The following is an 18,423-nucleotide window of genomic DNA, read 5'->3' as shown; positions in this document are numbered from 1 at the left end:
ATAGCAATTTAAAAGTAATAATTTACTAATTCTTGACATTTTCAAAAGACAGTATTGTGAGCGCTGAAGTCGGAAAACGACGAGATAAACACCAATTTAAAATTAAAAGCAATTTCTTTATTCTTTATTCTTGGTGAGTTAGAGAGATTGTGAGACTGCCCCCCCCCCATGCCTCCGAAGAAACTGGAGACCCCCCTACCCCCCTACCCCCCCAAGCTCAGTGCCACTGGCTGGTCAGAACAGACAGTCTTGCTTAAAAGAAAAAATTCAACAAAAACAACATCTATTTATATAGCACATTTTCACACAAAAAGTAGCTCAAAGTGCTTTACATAATGAAGAAAAGAAAAATAAAAGACAATAAGAAATTTAAATAAGACAACATTAGTTAACATAGAAAAGGAGTAAGGTCCGATGGCCAGGGTGGACAGAAAAAACAAAAAAAAACAAAAAACTCCAGAAAGCTGGAGAAAAAAATAAAATCTGCAGGGGTTCCAGACCACGAGAAGTTCCCCTTTATATCACCTCGCTTATTCATTAGCCAAAGAGAGAACAGAAAAAAAACATAACAGTTCATTTGAGGTCATACATAAATTAGGGTGACATCTTTAATTTATGACATTTAGGAGCACAGAAAAACATTATCTAAAGACTGTGCCCTCTCAGTACACACACACAAACCCATTTTAAGCAGTTTTCTTAAAGCTCATTGCATTAGTTATAAAGAGATTACATTCTTATAACTTTAATATCTTCATTAGATTATATTTGTTTGATTAGATTAGTAATAATTATTTATTAATTCATAAATGACAATTTTGTCTTATTTTTAACCAAGAGTGAAGAAAACGATCACATTGATTTATAATATCACAGGGTGTTTTGTTAATATAAAGAGGTTAGCACTTTCACATAGAAGAATTAAATCCGTCTCATATTCTTTGCATAAACATAATTCCTTTCCTATCTAAATGCAGATCAAATCATATAGAAGTATAAAATCATATAGTTCTCTGCAGCATGATTAATACAAAATACAGTCATTGGTATTTTATGAGTTAAATACTTATAATCATCTGCGGTGGGCTGGCTCCCGCCTTGCGCCCTGTGTTGGCTGGGATTGGCCCCAGCAGACCCCCGCAACCCTGCAGTTAGGATATAGCAGGTTGGATAATGGATGGATAGATGGATACCTATAATCATTACAGTTAATAATGTTTTTTTCTGCTTTCTCAGTACAGGCATTGTGCAACATACATATATACACTAGGGGGTTCTCCCCTGCTCCCTTCACTCGCCAACTTCACTATGTGCCAGGCACCTGGCGTCTCTGCCGCTCACGTTGTGAAGAGTGGGGGCTGAACGCACCCCAAGGAGACTTGGTGGATCCTCCGAAACCCCCTCTTAGACGGTGATACAATGGGAAACACTGTTTTCTGGGTTTTTTTTTTACCTCCTCTATGCTCGATCACCTGCTGTGTTGCTGCTGCTGCTGCTGCTGCCGTGCCGCATGACCTGTTTTTTGTACAGCACTTCAAACATTTAATAAATAGCCTGTACAGCAGGGGTGTCGAACTCTGGGCCTGGAGGGCCGCAGTGGCTACAGGTTTTCATTCTAACCCTTTTCCTAATCAGTGAGTAGTTTTCACTGCTAATTAACTCCTTTTCCCTTCACTTCAATAGCCCTGTTTTTAAGGAGTCAGTCCTCTGAATTGATTCCTTTTCTTCATTAAATGGCAGCCAAACAGAAATGAGATGTGAAATGAGACAACAGATGGGATTTCAAACTCCAATCAATTTCACTCCAAACAGTCTCTTAATGAGAAGCTGATTTTAATTAATAAGCCCGTGATTTAATTCAATGGCTTGTTGCTGCTCTCATTCTGCCACAGCAGACATTTCCAAATCTGTTGATTTTTCTATTTTTTCTAAGAACACCGTCACAATGTTTTGGTGACCTGAGAGATCAACCTTACCGAGACCTTCACCTTTATTTATTTTCAGATATTGTGTGACGGGCACAGGTGAGCTGGTCATAGGTCATCGCGCTTCGCCTTTCGCGGCTTCACTCCATCGCGGATTTTATATGTAAGCATATTTAAATATATATCGCGGATTTTTCGCTGCTTCGCGGGTTTCTGCGGACAATGGGTCTTTTAATTTCTGGTACATGCTTCCTCAGTTGGTTTGCCCAGTTGATTTCATACAAGGGACGCTATTGGCAGATGGCTGAGAAGCTACCCAGCTTACTTTTCTCTCTCTCTTGCGCTGACTTTCTCTGATCCTGACGTAGGGGGTGTGAGCAGGGGGCTGTTCGCACACCTAGACGATACGGACGCTCATCTAAAAATGCTGAAAGATTATCTTCACGTTGGCTACCTTCTGTGCAGCTGCTTCGTGAAGCGACATGCAGCACAGTGCTTCGCATACTTAAAAGCACGAAGGGCACGTATTGATTTTTTTATCTGTCTCTCTCTCTGTGCTCCTGACGGAGGGGGTGTGAGCTGCCGCCTTCAACAGCTTTGTGCCGCGGTGCTTCGCATACTTAAAAGCCGAGCAGCCCTATTGATTTGTTTGCTTTTGTCTCTCTTTCTGACATTCTGTGCTCCTGACGCGCACTCCTTTGAAGAGGAAGATATGTTTGCATTCTTTTAATTGTGAGACAGAACTGTCATCTCTGTCTTGTCATGGAGCACAGTTTAAACTTTTGAAAAAGAGACAAATGTTTGTTTGCAGTGTTTGAATAACGTTCCTGTCTCTCTACAACCTCCTGTGTTTCTGTGCAAATCTGTGACCCAAGCATGACAATATAAAAATAACCATATAAACATATGGTTTCTACTTCGCGGATTTTCACCTTTCACGGGGGGTTCTGTAACGCAACCCCCGTGATGGAGGAGGGATTACTGTATAAATTTATTTATATTTATATATAAATATATTTATATTTATATATAGACCTATAAATATCTGGGAGTGCAGCTGGTTGATAAATTAGACTGGACTGCCAATACTGATGCTCTGTGTAAGAAAGGACAGAGCCGGTTATACTTCCTTAGAAGGCTGGCGTCCTTCAACATCTGCAATAAGATGCTGCAGATGTTCTATCAGACAGTTGTAGCGAGCGCCCTCTTCTATGCAGTGGTGTGCTGGGGAGGCAGCATTAAGAGGAAAGACACCTCACGCCTGGACAAACTGGTGAGGAAGGCAGGCTCTATTGTTGGCATGGAGCTGGACAGTTTAACATCTGTGGCAGAGCGAAGGGCGCTCAGCAGGCTCCTATCAATTATGGAGAATCCACTGCATCCACTAAATAGTATCATCTCCAGACAGAAGAGCAGCTTCAGCAACAGACTGCTGTCACCATCCTACTCCACTGACAGATTGAGGAGATCATTCCTCCCCCAAATAAACGTTAACATTTAACATTATACAAAGTTATTGTCTGTTTTTTCACCTGCATTATTATCATTCTTTAATTTAATATTATTTATTGTATCAGTATGCTGCTGCTGGAGAATGTGAATTTCCCATTGGGATTAATAAAGTATCTATCTATCTATCTATCTATGAAAACATGCAGCCACTGCAGCCCTGGAGGACTGGAGTTCAACACCTGTGCTGTACAGCACCTGAATATTCAATCGTATCATCGTGAGATGTTTTTTTTGATAGAGAGAAATGACATTCTGTAGTCATGTTATTCATCCATCCATCCATTATCCAACCCGCTACATCCTAACTACAGGGTCATGGAGGCCTGCTGGAGCCAATCCCACCCAACACAGGGCACAAGGCAGAAAACAAACCCCGGGCCCAGCCCACCGCAGGGCACACACACCAAGCACACACTAGGGACAATTTGGAATCGCCAATGCACCTAACTTGCATGTCTTTGGACGGTGGGAGGAAACCAGAGTACCCGGTGGACACCCATGCAGACACAGGGAGAATATGCAAACTCCACGCAGGAAGGACCCGGGAAGCGAACCCGGGTCAGTTACTAATAATTACAAACACAAACTATTAATACAATATAAATAAAATGTAAAATAAAAATGAAAATCCAAAGTATCCATATGGTCATGTTGTACACCATGCTGAATTATATTAAAACGCTACCCACTGCGCCACCGTGTCGCCCTCTTTCATTCATAGTTTAAATTTTAGTTATCATTTTAATAATCAATATATTCAAACAGCAAGTGAAAACAAAAGTGGATGTCTGTGAGGCGGAGTTGAATCATCAGGATGACGGACTTAGATGCTGCCTTGCACGGAGCGAAGTACTGTAGGTAGAATGAAGAAGGAGAAAGCATGGTTGCTTTCACTGTCTGTGTACTTGTCTCTGCAGTTCTTATATGCCACTGTTAACTCAGAATATTTAATTTATTCATTAAGTTGTAATTGTTACGCTTGTAATTTCATACTTCACGCGACACGACGCCTGCACCAGCGGACACTACACAAGTGTTGCACTATTTAAACTTGCGCGCGTACTTTACGTAAATCTGGAAGATTCCACCAGGTGGCAGTGCGAGATATCATCGCGGTTGGTGAGAAAACGTTCGGCTTCTCTGTGTTGTGAATTGCCTGAAACCAGCGGCGTAGAAAGGGGCGGGCGGAGGAGGCGGTCCGCCCCGTGCGGCACATTTTTGGGGGCGGCATTATTGGCCAAAAGGCTCAGCACAATTCGTGTGTAAGCATCAGGGTTTGGAAAAATATCACTCATGAATGAAAAAAAGTAAAACTCTCTGATTTTTATCCACAAATGCTTTAAAAAAACTTTTCAGACTGTCCTTCTGTGATAGCATCAGAAACAGTAGTTGAAATTTATGAAGCAGAAATAAAAATATAAAATAAATATGTGTTCGGATTCAACGGGTTAGAAAATGAATGGATGGATGGATGTTTATAACAAAAATAAACAAACATTACACTGATAATTTCTAGGAAGTTAAACAACTAATTTAAAAATTATAATTTTGTTTCGTTATCAATCCGAATGCGTTCTTGCTCTGCGCAGAAAACATCCCCACCTATCACTTGATCACTACACAGGTTGTGGTTTTCGCAGTGTAATTATATTAAACTATTAATAAGAACACGGCTCATCAGTGCCTCTATACAATATTCTTGTCTAGTTGATGCTTATAAATAATTATATGTAAAAAATATTCACGTTTCTCTATAGATGAATACATCCATGCAAAATTTATCGTACATTTTCTCTATACGTCATTTTAATTTGCTATTTAAATTGGTTAACATATTCAGATATGCTGAAGGACGGCAAATCAAAGCACCGCCCCACCCCGTGTGGCATGAACTCGAGCTACGCCACTGCCTGAAACATCCATTAAATTTCCAGGACGCCTTGCCACAATATCTCTGAAAAGAATGCTTAATGATTACATCCATCAATCCAGGGATGTGCTCATTCACGCAAGCATCGGGCACAAGAAAAACACAATCCCTGGACGGGGCATCAACTCATCGCAAGGTGAATACAAGCACTCACATACACTGGCGTCATTTTAGTGTCACCAAATCTGCATATCTTTGGAAAGAAACCGGAGCTCACTGTGGAAACCCAGCAGGAAAACACGCAAACTCCAGGCAGGGAACACCAGCGACGTGACTCCCTGCGAAGAAGCAGCGCTACCGCTCTGCCACCGTGCCGCCCCCACATGTGTAATTATGAACAGTATTCATTGTTTAAATGATGTTAACGACTTATCTGTAAAATATAACATACATACTTTAAAGGATTTCATCATGAAACTAATATCCAGTATAAATCTAAGGATTCTAAATGTGCAGAGAGCTGGAATATCATAAATGTACAGTAATATGTTCTGTGTGGCGATTGCTGCTGTCAGTTCAGTAGGAAGCCCCAGAAGCTCATAGTGATTAACAACTGGGTCGGTTTCGAGATGACGTTTACGACGGTCTACTTTAATGATAAAGTAAACTACGAGGCTAAAGTGGACATTTTGAGGTTAAAGCCAAAATATCCGCTTTAATCTCAAAATTAGACCTTTTCACCATGTCCTTAAATTTTTTCTCTGTGGCTCTAATACGCTGCTGTGGAATGTGCGATGCTTGAATATCAAAGCACCACGAATGCATTTGTGTGTCGGCATTGTGCTTCACCACATCGAACCATTCAGCAGACATCGCAGCAGGCACATCGATCCCGGAGGATCCACAAAGCGGCTTTCTGGCACATGTGGATAGTAAACAGAGACGGTGACGTCACATTCAGACATCTAGTGACCAACTTCAGTATTGTAACTTTGTGGTTAGTATATGTGTAAGATTTGGCAACGTTATCTATTTTCCTTTATGTGTAATTTGAGAAATAAGAATAATTTAACTTTTTTTATTGTCGACCACAGACACTTGTATGAACGTTTAAATTTGCAAATAAAACTTTGGATGTTAAATCTACTTTCCAAGTGTTTTAATCGACATCCTGCTGCGAATGCTAACTGTTCCTGCACAACCAGAAGCTCTTCAGTTGTTCCTCTCTTACAGTTCATGTCCGCACGCTCACCTCGATGTGTTTCTTTAAGATCGGAAGGTGAATTTTGAACGCCATCACCTCGTGTTTTTATGGCTGGGACAAAAGGCGACTCATTCACCAAGGCTCGTTTATGTGCCAGCCACTTGTAAGGGGCGTATTTTCTGACCTCCTTGTATCTTCGATATCATTAATAAGCCCAGCGTTGCTTCACATTGGTTTGACGATATCCTCGCTGTTTAAATCACCACAGTTGCTGTTCCTTTCACTTCTCTCCCGTACGATTAATGTTTTATATACGCAGAAATCAAAAGACATATAATGTGCAAATAAATATTATGGGATAGTACCTCCATTTCGCATATACATGTGAATAATTTATTACAATTATGACTTATATTGCCCTTTTTTATCGGACACAGAAAATTGTTGGCAACATAGTTACGGATGTTTATTTATTTTTACTGTTGGGAGTACAGATTTTTTCCCTTTGAAATGCAGTGAGTTCAAATAAAAAGTCTCAAGCAAATAAAACACACAAGATACAGATAACCTACGTGAAAAATTCTACTTAAGCACAATAACGAAGTTGTTTTACTTTGTTACTTCCCACCTCTGATCCATTGTGTCATCGTTAACAAATGCTTTATCTTTATTCTGTGCACATTTTTCCCCTTCATGTTTTTTCTGATAAGCCGTTTTTCATGCCATCTTAGGTGTCAATGTGACTTTCGCTCCGTTATTTTCCTCCTGACTCTCAGTGAGTCTTCCCATCATACCTGGCGGTAGACGTCACTCATTGCGCGACACGCCTGTCTAATGATAATCATTGATTTTGAATTGATTACCCCACAAACACAAGCCACAGCTTTCCTGCTACTGCAGCTGAGTTTTGTTTAAATCAAATGTATAATTTTAGGCATATAAGTGCTTCATTAAACACATGATGGGGCTGAGCTGGCTACAAACAGACAGGTAATGTTCAGACTCCCCAAATATACTGAGGCTGAACTTGCAGCTTGGGGGGCCCTTAGTGGCTTCGATGGCCCTCTGATTCTGTAGAGTCTTCATAAAGCTGAAACGGCTCTGTATTTTGTACACAATTTTTATGATTTTCATCATTTGTAATGGCTCTAAATTATGGGTTGGCATGAGGACAACCGATTAAATTTCAATTAATTGCTTAATTCAAATTTGTAATTGAAAGTTACTGTGTATTAATTGCAATTTGTCATATTTCCTTCAAACAATTAATATTTTTCTGTAAAGCAGACATAACTCAGTGATTATTTTCTAATACAAAACAGTTTTAATAATCAGTTGCCTACGTATATTAAATTACAGGTAAAATTTCGTTACAACGAATATCTTTACAGCAAAGTATTTTTACGGTCCTGACAGTTTCCCCGTATGACACAAGTCTATAGAAATCTCGTTACTATGAAGTACATTCAGCAGATACTTCATTACAACGAAGTGCACAAAAGACCTTGAAATGCCTGAATGAATCGTCCGCAGAGCAGTTAGTTCTGTGATCGCAGCTCAGTTGTGCACAACGATCTCCAAACACAAACATTGTCATTTTTTTCTTTCTTTGATCTTTCCTCGTACTGTTTTTTTTTTTTTTTGCTGTTTTTGTTTTCTGTGGTTTTCAGTGATACCTTTTGCTTATTGTTCATCAACATTTGAAAAACTCATCTCTCAGCAGCCTCGGCCGAGTTCTGCAAGCTTACTGCATGGAGCCCGTTGTCTGAAAGGCCGTAGCGGCGCCCACAGATGGGTTGTCTGCAGTGTGTGAGTTGGGGTTTGGCTGAATGTGGAGATATCAGCTCAGATGTTCTCTTCTACATCGATGCCCAGTTCACTAGAGACTCCTCCGCACACACTGTCTTGGTCATTTTGGTTTTAGTCAGTCTGTTTAGCTTCTGCCTCGAAAGACCATGTAAAAGAGGGGCTTCATGGACCTCTGATAAATGTGCCAATTCACAGGGTTTAGACAACAGAAAGCCGAGTGCAGGAGTCACCGTCAGATGACTGGAGATGACAGACAGGAGAATTTGAGGATTTTGTAACTTATTCAAAGCAACAAACAATTTACAACAACTAACAAGAAAGCACACTATAGGTAAATCAAGAGAGCGGAATACAAAGTCTCTCGGGAACAGGAAACCCCTTTTGGCTGACAGCATTATTTAACTAAACTTTCTTGCAATTATTATTATTAGATAGATAGATAGATACTTTATTAATCCCGATACTAGACATTAAGCCTTTTTACAATAACGGGCGCTAGAACAGTAGTGCATTCTCTTTGAGAATTATTTTTACACTCATTTTCCTGTTCCTCTATAGATCTATTTGCTCTTCTGAGTCTCTCTCTTTTAGCGTTTTTCTGACGCTCATTATCTTTTTCTTCTTTTTTGGGTGGACATGTTGTTAGTAGATAGTCACAGTAATATAGGCTTGTATGTCCGTAATATTTTCTGTTACAGTAGTACTGGCTTGTATGTGGCTGTAATATGCATCACTGTATTGTGTGCCTTTAATTTTCTCTCACAGTAATACTGGTGTGTATTTCCTTAAAATGCCTGTAATTTTCTCTGACAGTAATACTGGCTTTGATGTCCGTAATATGCGTTTAATTTTCTGTCACAACAGTGGGCAATCAGCAGATTCTCCCCAGCAACTGATGTAATGCGTGGCGTGTAGTTGATAATCGTGCTTGTGGTGTCTCTCCAGCAAATATTTTAATCTGTGCTGGCGTGCAGCTGATTATTGTACGTGTGGCATCTCCCCAGCAACGGATTTTATGTGCGCAAAAATAAATCTACTTTTAAAAGTCATCCTATTGTAATATCATGAAAATTCGTATATTTAGGAAAACCCCTTCAACGACTGACACTTTACCGGGCCAAGCTTCTTAATCGCAAATCTGACATCCCCAAAATGAACACTTGCACAACCACAAACACTAATCCCACCTCTTTGGGGAAGCTGGTTTCCGCGTCTAAGTACCCGATTGGATTTTCTGTGCCTTTTGATTTAAGTCTTACCTCATTTCCAGAAATCGGATTGGATCAGCCGCACAATATTTTATAGGTCCTTCCCTCTCTGTCTTGTCTGACGCGTCAGGCGGCCTTTGAAGCAGCGCACCATGCCCCGCGCATGCGCACTTCACCAGAAGACACACAAACACACGGACACTGGACGCACACAGGGGTTTTATTAAAGAGGATTTGACTGATGCAGAGGCGACTTACGACGTGTGAGACACAATTGCTTACATTTCTTTTGTTTTTTCACTATTAACACAAGCAGGTGAAGTGACCTCCTCCTGGTGACACACTATGAGTGCCTATCAGTCATAACATATCAAATCCTTTTGAAATTCATTCTAAAACACGTCTTTGACAGGTGACCATTGCTACTACCTTATGAAAGCTCTCTGAAAGATAATTTTTCTGGGTGGGAAAAAAATTCCACCATTAGTTTTACATAATAACAGTTCAGGAATTAACAATTTAACACCAAAATAAAATGCAGGTATTTCAGAACATTTAAATTCTTTGGGGTGGTACACCAAGACAAAGGGGTTGATGCCCCCGGTGTAGATCTTCTCCAACTAAGCCCACTTCTGGAGGTGGCACCCAGTCTGAATTCTTTTGTGGCCCAGAAGATTCTGGTTTGTGAGACTCGTCGGCCACATCAAGTAGAGCAATATGGCTTCTCGAGATTAATTCCTCTAAATTTTCTTGGCCTGTGTATGTGTAGCAAAGTGTATTTTTAATTTGTCTGTAGCTTTTAGTTATGAATTTCCACCAAAAGCAATTGTTTGTGTGTCCTTAGTTTCATACCAATGGTATTTTGTAGTACAAATGATCATTAATGTGACTCCACACAGACTGCAGGCACCCTCAGGTGATGGTGGATGCTGTACAGGTAAGTCTGCTCTCTCCAAGCCTTTTCTAATTTTATTCGATTGATTTGACAGGAATATTTGGTAATTCTCAAGTGTTAAATAACAAATGTGCCCCCCCCCCCCCACTGAGTTCTTATATACAGTCTTTGTATGTTTTATTATCAAAAGCAAAAAAATAAAATAAAAACAAAACTAAATAAAAAAAAAAAAGCAGCATTTCTTCTTGTAGTGCAATGCCACAGCGTTTTAATATAATTCAACATAGTGTACAACATGACAATATGGATACTTTGGATTTTCATTTTACATTTTATTTATATTGTATTAATAGTTTGTGTTTGTAATTATTAGTAACTGACCCAGGTTCACTTCCCAGGTCCTCCCTGCGTGGAGTTTGCATGTTCTCCCTGTGTCTGCGTGGGTTTCCTCCCACAGTCCAAAGACATGCAGGTTAGAAGCATTGGCGATTCTAAATTGTCCCTAGTGTGTGCATGGTGTGTGCATGCGCCCTGCGGTGGGCTTGCACCCTGCCCGGGGATTGTTTCCTGCCTTGTGCCCTGTGTTGGCTGGGATTGGCTCCAGCAGACCCCCGTGGCACTGTAGTTAGGATATAGCGGGTTAGATAATGGATGGATGATTTGATTTATTATTTAATATGCATTGGCAAGAAACTGTTAGTATGGCACCCTGTTTTTTTTGTTTGTTATGTAGCCCTTTAAAACGCAAGTTATGAGGAGGTAATAGCAATGGTGTAATATAAATTTGATTAATACATTTAAATTTATTGTACATGTTGTTAAAACATTATGTAATTTCTAAGGTTTTAAATGTAAAAAGTAAATGCTGGTATTTACGTTAAATTATTTTATTGGTTTGGAAAGTAGCGAAAGGTGGGGGTCAGAGGTCAGAAGAAATGAGAAAAGAAAGGAGAGAACTGGGCTTTTGCGCTGAAAGCGAGGATTGAAACGCGGTCCATGGTAAACTTCAGCGAGGAGTTTAAAAAGAGAAAACAATAAATAAATAAAGACCGGATTCCAACACGGAATTAACAGTCAGGACAGAAAACGTGAACGTGATGGTGTTTGGACAGATTGGTCAAGAACACTAAACCAGTGAGCTAGGGAGCACAGCTGACCAACTATCGCTGAGAATTGATACTCACTAGGAAAGAAACGAAAGGGGACGCACATCTGCTGGAAACCAGAAAAGGAGACCCGTCTGCTCTATTACAGCCTAACAGGCTGTCACCGAGTAACGTCACAATCACCTTCAAGTAACAGGCCTGCAACGCTTATCTGTGGTACCTTTTACCTGACTTTTGTTTGGTTCCTTTTATTTAGTTTGCCGGCTTAGGTTTTATAAGGGGATTGTACTTGTTTATTGATATTATTGCATTCAAAGAAAGGACTGCTGGTTCAACACAGATATAGATTTCTTGGATTATTTAAGTTTATACTTTTGTATGGATGTGTTATGTATAGATGTAAATAGTTAATTTATTTAAACTAAAACATTGAACTTAGGTGTTTTTTTTTTATAATGGCTGGCTAAGCCATGTAAAGAAAAAAAAAAAAGAAAAGGGAAATCACCTTTGCCAGGTGCCTATAGTATCCTTATGTGGGGTCTAGTAACGAATTGTGCAATTAATGGTAGAGTTATGTAAATTACGTTAGTAACAAAGGTTTGTTCCTTGAAGCAGTTGTGCTGAGAACGCTAAGGTAAAAGGTTATATTTAAAGTTAGTAAAGAAGGAAAAAAGAAAACAAACAACTTGGGTAAGAACACTCAGTAAGAGCAGAGGGGTGCTACAGTTAGTTTTTGGAAAGGTATGTTATTTTATTTTTTGTTATATAAAAATAGTTCAGCTATATAATATTTATTTTTCTATGATTTATTATGTGAGGTTATGTATATTGTAAAGAGTTCTTTTTTGATGAAAAGTGTATAATATATTGTAAATAGTTCTATATGTAAAACGTATGTTATGAAAGCAGAGCTAGGCCCATGGCTTTGGTGAGAAGCGGTTTGTACAACGCCCTGTTCTTTATTTTATTTCAGGAAAAGGAAAAAGGATATAAACTTCTAATTCTCCTCTGTGTTGATTTGTTTCTGACACAAGACTAAGTAGGATGGACTCCAGTCAGTGACATGTGCTTACTGTCCAGACAGGAGTGAACCTCACTCTTTAGTCAGGACAGTTCACTGGTACTTCTCTCCGGTGTGAATACTGGTGCGTCTCTGAAGAGAACTCCTCTGACAGATTTGTTTGCCACATTCCAAACAGCAATATGACTTCTCTCAGAGATTAATTTGTCAACAATAGTTTAGTTCGCTTACTTTTCAGAACAGGAGTGAACCTCGCTCTCGAGTTCTGAAGGGTGCTCATTTTTCTGGACTGATTTTTGAACTGTTACCCTTTGAATTCTGTTGTGAACTCTAGTGTGTCTCTGAAGATCGCTCATTTGTGAAAACTGTTTACCACATTCAATACAGCAATACGGCTTCTCTCCCGTGTGAAATCTAGTGTGGTCCTTCAGACTGCTCAAATCTGAAAACTGTTTACCACATTCATTGCAGCAATATGGCTTCTTACCGGTGTGAACTCTAGTGTGTCTCTGAAGATTGCTTATACGTGAAAACTGTTTACCACATTCATTACAGCAATATGGCTTCTCTCCATTGTGAAGCCTAGTGTGGATCTTCAGATTGTTCATTTGTGAAAACTGTTTACCACATTCATTGCAGCAATATGGCTTCTCACCAGTGTGAACTCTAGTGTGTCTCTGAAGATGGCCCATTTGTGAAAACTGTTTCCCACATTCATTACAGCAATATGGCTTCTCTCCCGTGTGAACTCTAGTGTGGGTCTGAAGACTGTTTATATGTGAAAACTGTTTACCACATTCATTACAGCAATATGGCTTCTCTCCAGTGTGAACTCTAGTGTGTTTCTGAAGACTGATCATTTGTGAAAACTGTTTACCACATTCAGTACAGCAATATGGCTTCTCTCCCGTGTGAACTCTAGTGTGTCTCTGAAGACAGTTTATATGTGAAAACTGTTTACCACATTCATTACAGCAATATGGCATCTCTCCCGTGTGAACTCTAGTGTGGTCATTCAAATTGCTTATACGTGAAAACTGTTTACCACATTCAGTACAGCAATACGGCTTCTCTCCGGTGTGAATTCTAGTGTGTTTCTGAAGATTGCTCATTTGTGAAAACGGTTTACCACATTCATTACAGCAATATGGTTTCTCTCCAGTGTGAACTCTAGTGTGGGTCTGAAGACTGTTTATACGTGAAAACTGTTTCCCACATTCATTACAGCAATATGGCTTCTCTCCAGTGTGAACTCTAGTGTGGGTCTGAAGATTGTTTATACGTAAAAACTGTTTACCACATTCAGTACAGCAATATGGCTTCTCTCCGGTGTGAATTCTAGTGTGTTTCAGAAGATTGCTCTTTTGTGAAAACTGTTTACCACATTCATTACAGCAATATGGCTTCTCTCCCGTGTGAACTCTAGTGTGTCTCTGAAGACTATTTATATGTGAAAACTGTTTACCACATTCTTTACAGCCATATGGCATCTCTCCGGTGTGAACTCTAGTGTGGTCATTTAGATTGCTTATACGTGAAAACTGTTTACCACATTCAGTACAGCAATATGGCTTCTCTCCAGTGTGAATTCTAGTGTGGATCTTCAGATTGCTCATTTGTGTAAACCGTTTACCACAATCATTACAGCAATATGGCATCTCTCCGGTGTGAACTCTAGTGTGGTCATTCAGATTGCTTAAACTTGAAAACTGTTTACCACATTCAGTACAGCAATACGGCTTCTCTCCTGCATGAACTCTAGTGTGGATCTGAAGAGCGCTCCTGCCAAAGAATTCTTTTCCAGATTCCAAACTGCACTGATCTTTGTTTCCTGTACAAAGTTTAAAAGAAAAGGGGAAAAAAGAGCTTACTTTCAGTCCACTGCCTTATTATTAACATTAACTCACATTAAATACATGATGGCTAAAATTAGGAACAACCTTTGATAAGCATAACCAATTATACAACTTTAGCCGTACATGGAAAGCATAATCAATTTGTTAATTTTACGTTTTCTATTACAACTACCTAGCAGGGCCACATGTATAAAACTTCCTTATGCTCAGCAACATGTTTAAGCCAATTCTCACACAAAAGTTTGGAGTTTTAAAAATAGAACTTGGTGTTTAAATTCACTTAATGTTATGGCAAGTTTTCAGCATTTGTAAGTCCCATGCAGACTTTATTTGTGTTGGCATTTTAGCAACACCTGGAGGAAAAACAAACTGAACAGAAAATCTCATTTCATTGCACATCTCACATTCTGATGCTTGACAGGCTACACAAGAAGTGAGTTTTGATACATCACAATGACATTTTGGCTCATGATGATGACTGAATTCTAAGCTGATTTTGACTCCCTACTGTCATCCTCTTTGAAGTGTGTGCTGAATATGTGCCTTCATTACAGAGACCATCACACAGAAATCACACAATCTCAGTTCTCTTACAGGTCTTAACAGCTGTGGGTTATTTGGCAATGGTGGCTTTTCAGTGTGAACTGCCTGACCGGTGAGGAATCTCTCAGTCACCCTGAGCCACATCATGCCATCTGTATGGGTGGTACATTTAAGATGTTACAGAGCTACATGTAATATCCTTACTATCAGGATGTACAAGCTGCAATCAAAATGCAATCTGCAGCAACATCTTCTGTCATCAGCAGTGGTGGTCTTCCTTGGCCTACCTGTCCCTTTGAGATTACTGAGCTCACCTGTGCATTCTTCTTATTGATATTCCACACAGTTGATTTAGGTCATCCTCACGTTTTACTGATGTCTCTAATGGTTTTATTATTGTTTTTCAGCCTCATAATGGCTTCTTTGACTATCATTGGCACAGCTGTTGTCCTCATGTTGAACAACGGCCACTACAACCTCCAAAGGGTAGAAGCAAGTCGAGGTATCTTAGGCCTGCAAGACTACGGCAATGAAATACACCTGAGGAATCACAAACTCCTCTGACATCAATTGGCCCAAACATTACTGTGCCCTGAAATAGAGGGGGGTGGGGGATCATGTAGGACTACGTATAAAAAGTGCTGTCATTTCTACAGGGTGTGACTGAAATGTTTGCAAATTCCCTTTTAATGAAAATGTGTAATGTGACTTTAATCACATCTGAATTACAGTAATCCCTCCTCCATCGCGGGGGTTGTGTTCCAGACCCCACCGCAAAAGGTGAAAATCCGCGAAGTAGAAACCAGATGTTTATATGGTTATTTTTATATTGTCATGCTTGGGTCACAGATTTGCACAGAAACACAGGAGGTTGTAGAGAGACAGGAACGTTATTCAAACACTGCAAACAAACATTTGTCTCTTTTTCAAAAGTTTAAACTGTGCTCCATGGCAAGACAGAGATGACAGTTCCGTCTCACAATTAAAAGAATGCAAACATATCTTCCTCTTCAAAGGAGTGTGCGTCAGAGAGAGAGAGAGAGAGAGAAAAAAAAAGCAAACAGTCAAAAATCAATAGGGCTGTTTGGCTTTTAAGTATGCGAAGCACCGCCGGACAAAGTAGCTGCGAGGAAGGGAGCAAGCATTTTTCAGCATTTTTTAGAGGAGCGTCCGTATCCTCTAGGCCAGTATGCGAACAGCTCCTCTGCTCACACCCCCAACGTCAGAGAGAGAGAGAGAGAGAGAGGAAAGCAAACAATCAAAAATCAATACGTGCTGTTTGATCTTTCAAGTATGCGAAGCACCATGCAGGAAGCATATCGCTTGCAAAGCAGCCACATGTAAGCCTAGCAAAGAAGGGAGCACTGTGAAGGTAATCTTTCAGCGTTTTTTCAGGAGCGGTCGTGTCCTCTAGGGGTGTGAACAGCCCCCGTGCTCACAATATATTTGAGGAGTTTTATTTAATACATAATACGCGCTGTGGTTCGGTAGCTTCTTGGTCACCTGCCAATAGCGTCCCTTGTATGAAATCAACTGGGCAAACCAACTGAGGAAGCATGTACCAGAAATTAAAAGACCCATTGTCTGTAGAAATCCGCGAACCAGCAAAAAATCCGAGATATATACTTAAATATACTTACATATAAAATCCACGATAGAGTGAAGCCGCGAAAGTCGAAGCGCGATATAGCGAGGGATTACTGTATTTAATTTGTAATTTTTAATCTGTTGAGCAAAGGGGTAAATGAAAGAAAAATATTTCTTTGTTTCAGCCATTACGGAGAGTACTGTATAAAATAGAATGCCATGCCAAGCATGAAAAAGGCACTTTCAATAATCAGAATATGTACTTACATTTATCCACAATTAAACTAAATCATTTTACACCAAAACAAACATCAAAATGGCTTCTTTAAATCACCAAGGAAAAGAGAGAAATGGATGAGTGACGCCTCAGTGCACAGGCCTACAGAAGCTGCTGTGACCTCGGAGAAAAATGAGAAGCTGTTGGTATTTCAGCTCTATAGGGGAGTGACAGGTGACACCAGGAGTAGTAAGCTTTGTGACACGCTGGTGAAATTTATACTCACCATTATAATGTTAACAGGTATCTACTGTCAGGACTTATTTATGTCAAGTAAACTAAAATTTGCCAGGTTTTCCTTTCTATTTGCTCTAATGTGTGTGTTCATGTATGTAATTATTATCTCTGTTATGGCTGCAAACGTCAATCAGTCCAAGACTAAACTCAATGAAGAGCGCTATAAACAATAACAACTGAATTAAACAGTAGTGTTACACAAATTAATCAGCTTTGAATCAAAATTGCCCAGTTTTTGCTGTTTATTGTGAAATTGGCTTGCAGTTGGTTGACTGGTCTACCGATTTCATGACATGGAATGTGTTAATCTGAGGACACGTGTACAACTGACAGAGTGGAAAGTGGTGAAGAAAAATACTGCTGTTTGGAAATATCTTAAAGTATCTGAAAACTAATAGGAATGTTATATGTGAAGTTAAAAATGAAAAATGTAGGTGTTAGTTGTGGTGGATTTAAAGCAAAGACATTTGGAGCAACTTATTTGATGAGACACCTGTAGGTACAACACTCGGCTGAGCACAACGACTTTCAACAATGCAGTGAAAGCAGGAAAACCACTAAGGAAACAAATGTGTCTTAGCTGTCACTAATGGCACTGTTTGAAAATAAACAGAAAAATGATCAGGACAGGACCAAAAAAAAAAAATCAGAGCATCTCTCAAAAATAATTGCAATTTATCATTTTTGATACTCAGCCATTTTCTGTAATAAAAAGTTTAGGATTTCATCATTTAAGTCCTATAAATTGAATGCACGATATACACTGGCGAGAGGATGGTTCTTTTCAGACGTAGTATTAACAAAGACGTACACTTTCGTGACATTTCATATAGAGTGACATGCGAAAGTGTGGGGACCCCCAGATCAAAATAACTGTTACTGGGAATAGTTTAGTGAATAGAAGAATGAATTGATCTCCAAAAGCTACAAAGTTAAAGATAAACCATTCTTTCTGCAATTTAAACAAGATTCGTGTATTATTTATGTTTTATAGTATGAGAAAAGGAAGGAGTACTTCACTAATGTATGGGCACCCCAAGTGATCACAGGTCTCGGAAAACTGCCCCCCCCCAAAAAGATGTAAGAGTTTAAATTAGCTACTTAAGGGCTTTGGCTAGTTCAGAATCATTAGGAATGCCCACGTGATGCAAATGTCAAAGCTGTATAAATTCCCAGACTCCTCACAGCTTATCCCAGCAATCAGCAGCCATGGGCTCCTCTAAGCAGCTGCCTAGTACTCTGAGGAATAAAATAAGTGGTGCCACAAAGCAGGAAAAGGCTACAAGAAGACAGCAAAGAGTTTTCAAGGAGCCATTTCTTCAGTGTGTACCAAAACAATTTCCAAGAGAGCTGCTCATAAGATTGCTAGAAAG

General features: G+C 39.6%; 2 long non-coding RNA genes and 1 pseudogene across 4 annotated transcripts in view; 2 read left to right on the top strand and 1 right to left on the bottom strand.

Moving 5' to 3' along the window:
- Positions 1-8,760, top strand: part of LOC127527891 (uncharacterized) — a 406,786-nt gene extending 398,026 nt beyond the window's left edge. Inside the window, exon 3 of the long non-coding RNA XR_007935066.1 lies at positions 8,652-8,760. This is a non-coding gene — a long non-coding RNA (uncharacterized LOC127527891). The remainder of the gene's footprint in view (positions 1-8,651) is intronic.
- LOC114668746 (zinc finger protein 208-like) overlaps positions 1-18,423 on the bottom strand; it is a 690,636-nt pseudogene that overhangs the window by 104,237 nt on the left and 567,976 nt on the right.
- LOC127527878 (uncharacterized) overlaps positions 9,982-18,423 on the top strand; it is a 438,124-nt gene continuing 429,682 nt past the window's right edge. Inside the window, exon 1 of one of the 3 annotated variants that reach the window (XR_007935049.1) lies at positions 9,982-10,131. This is a non-coding gene — a long non-coding RNA (uncharacterized LOC127527878). Of the gene's footprint in view, positions 10,167-18,423 lie in introns of all 3 variants that reach the window. The other 2 variants (XR_007935050.1, XR_007935051.1) reach the window with 2 other exon arrangements.

The sequence above is a fragment of the Erpetoichthys calabaricus genome, chromosome 1 (assembly GCF_900747795.2).
Source record: "Erpetoichthys calabaricus chromosome 1, fErpCal1.3, whole genome shotgun sequence".
NCBI lineage: Eukaryota > Metazoa > Chordata > Cladistia > Polypteriformes > Polypteridae > Erpetoichthys > Erpetoichthys calabaricus.
This window is presented reverse-complemented; position numbering and strand designations above follow the sequence as displayed.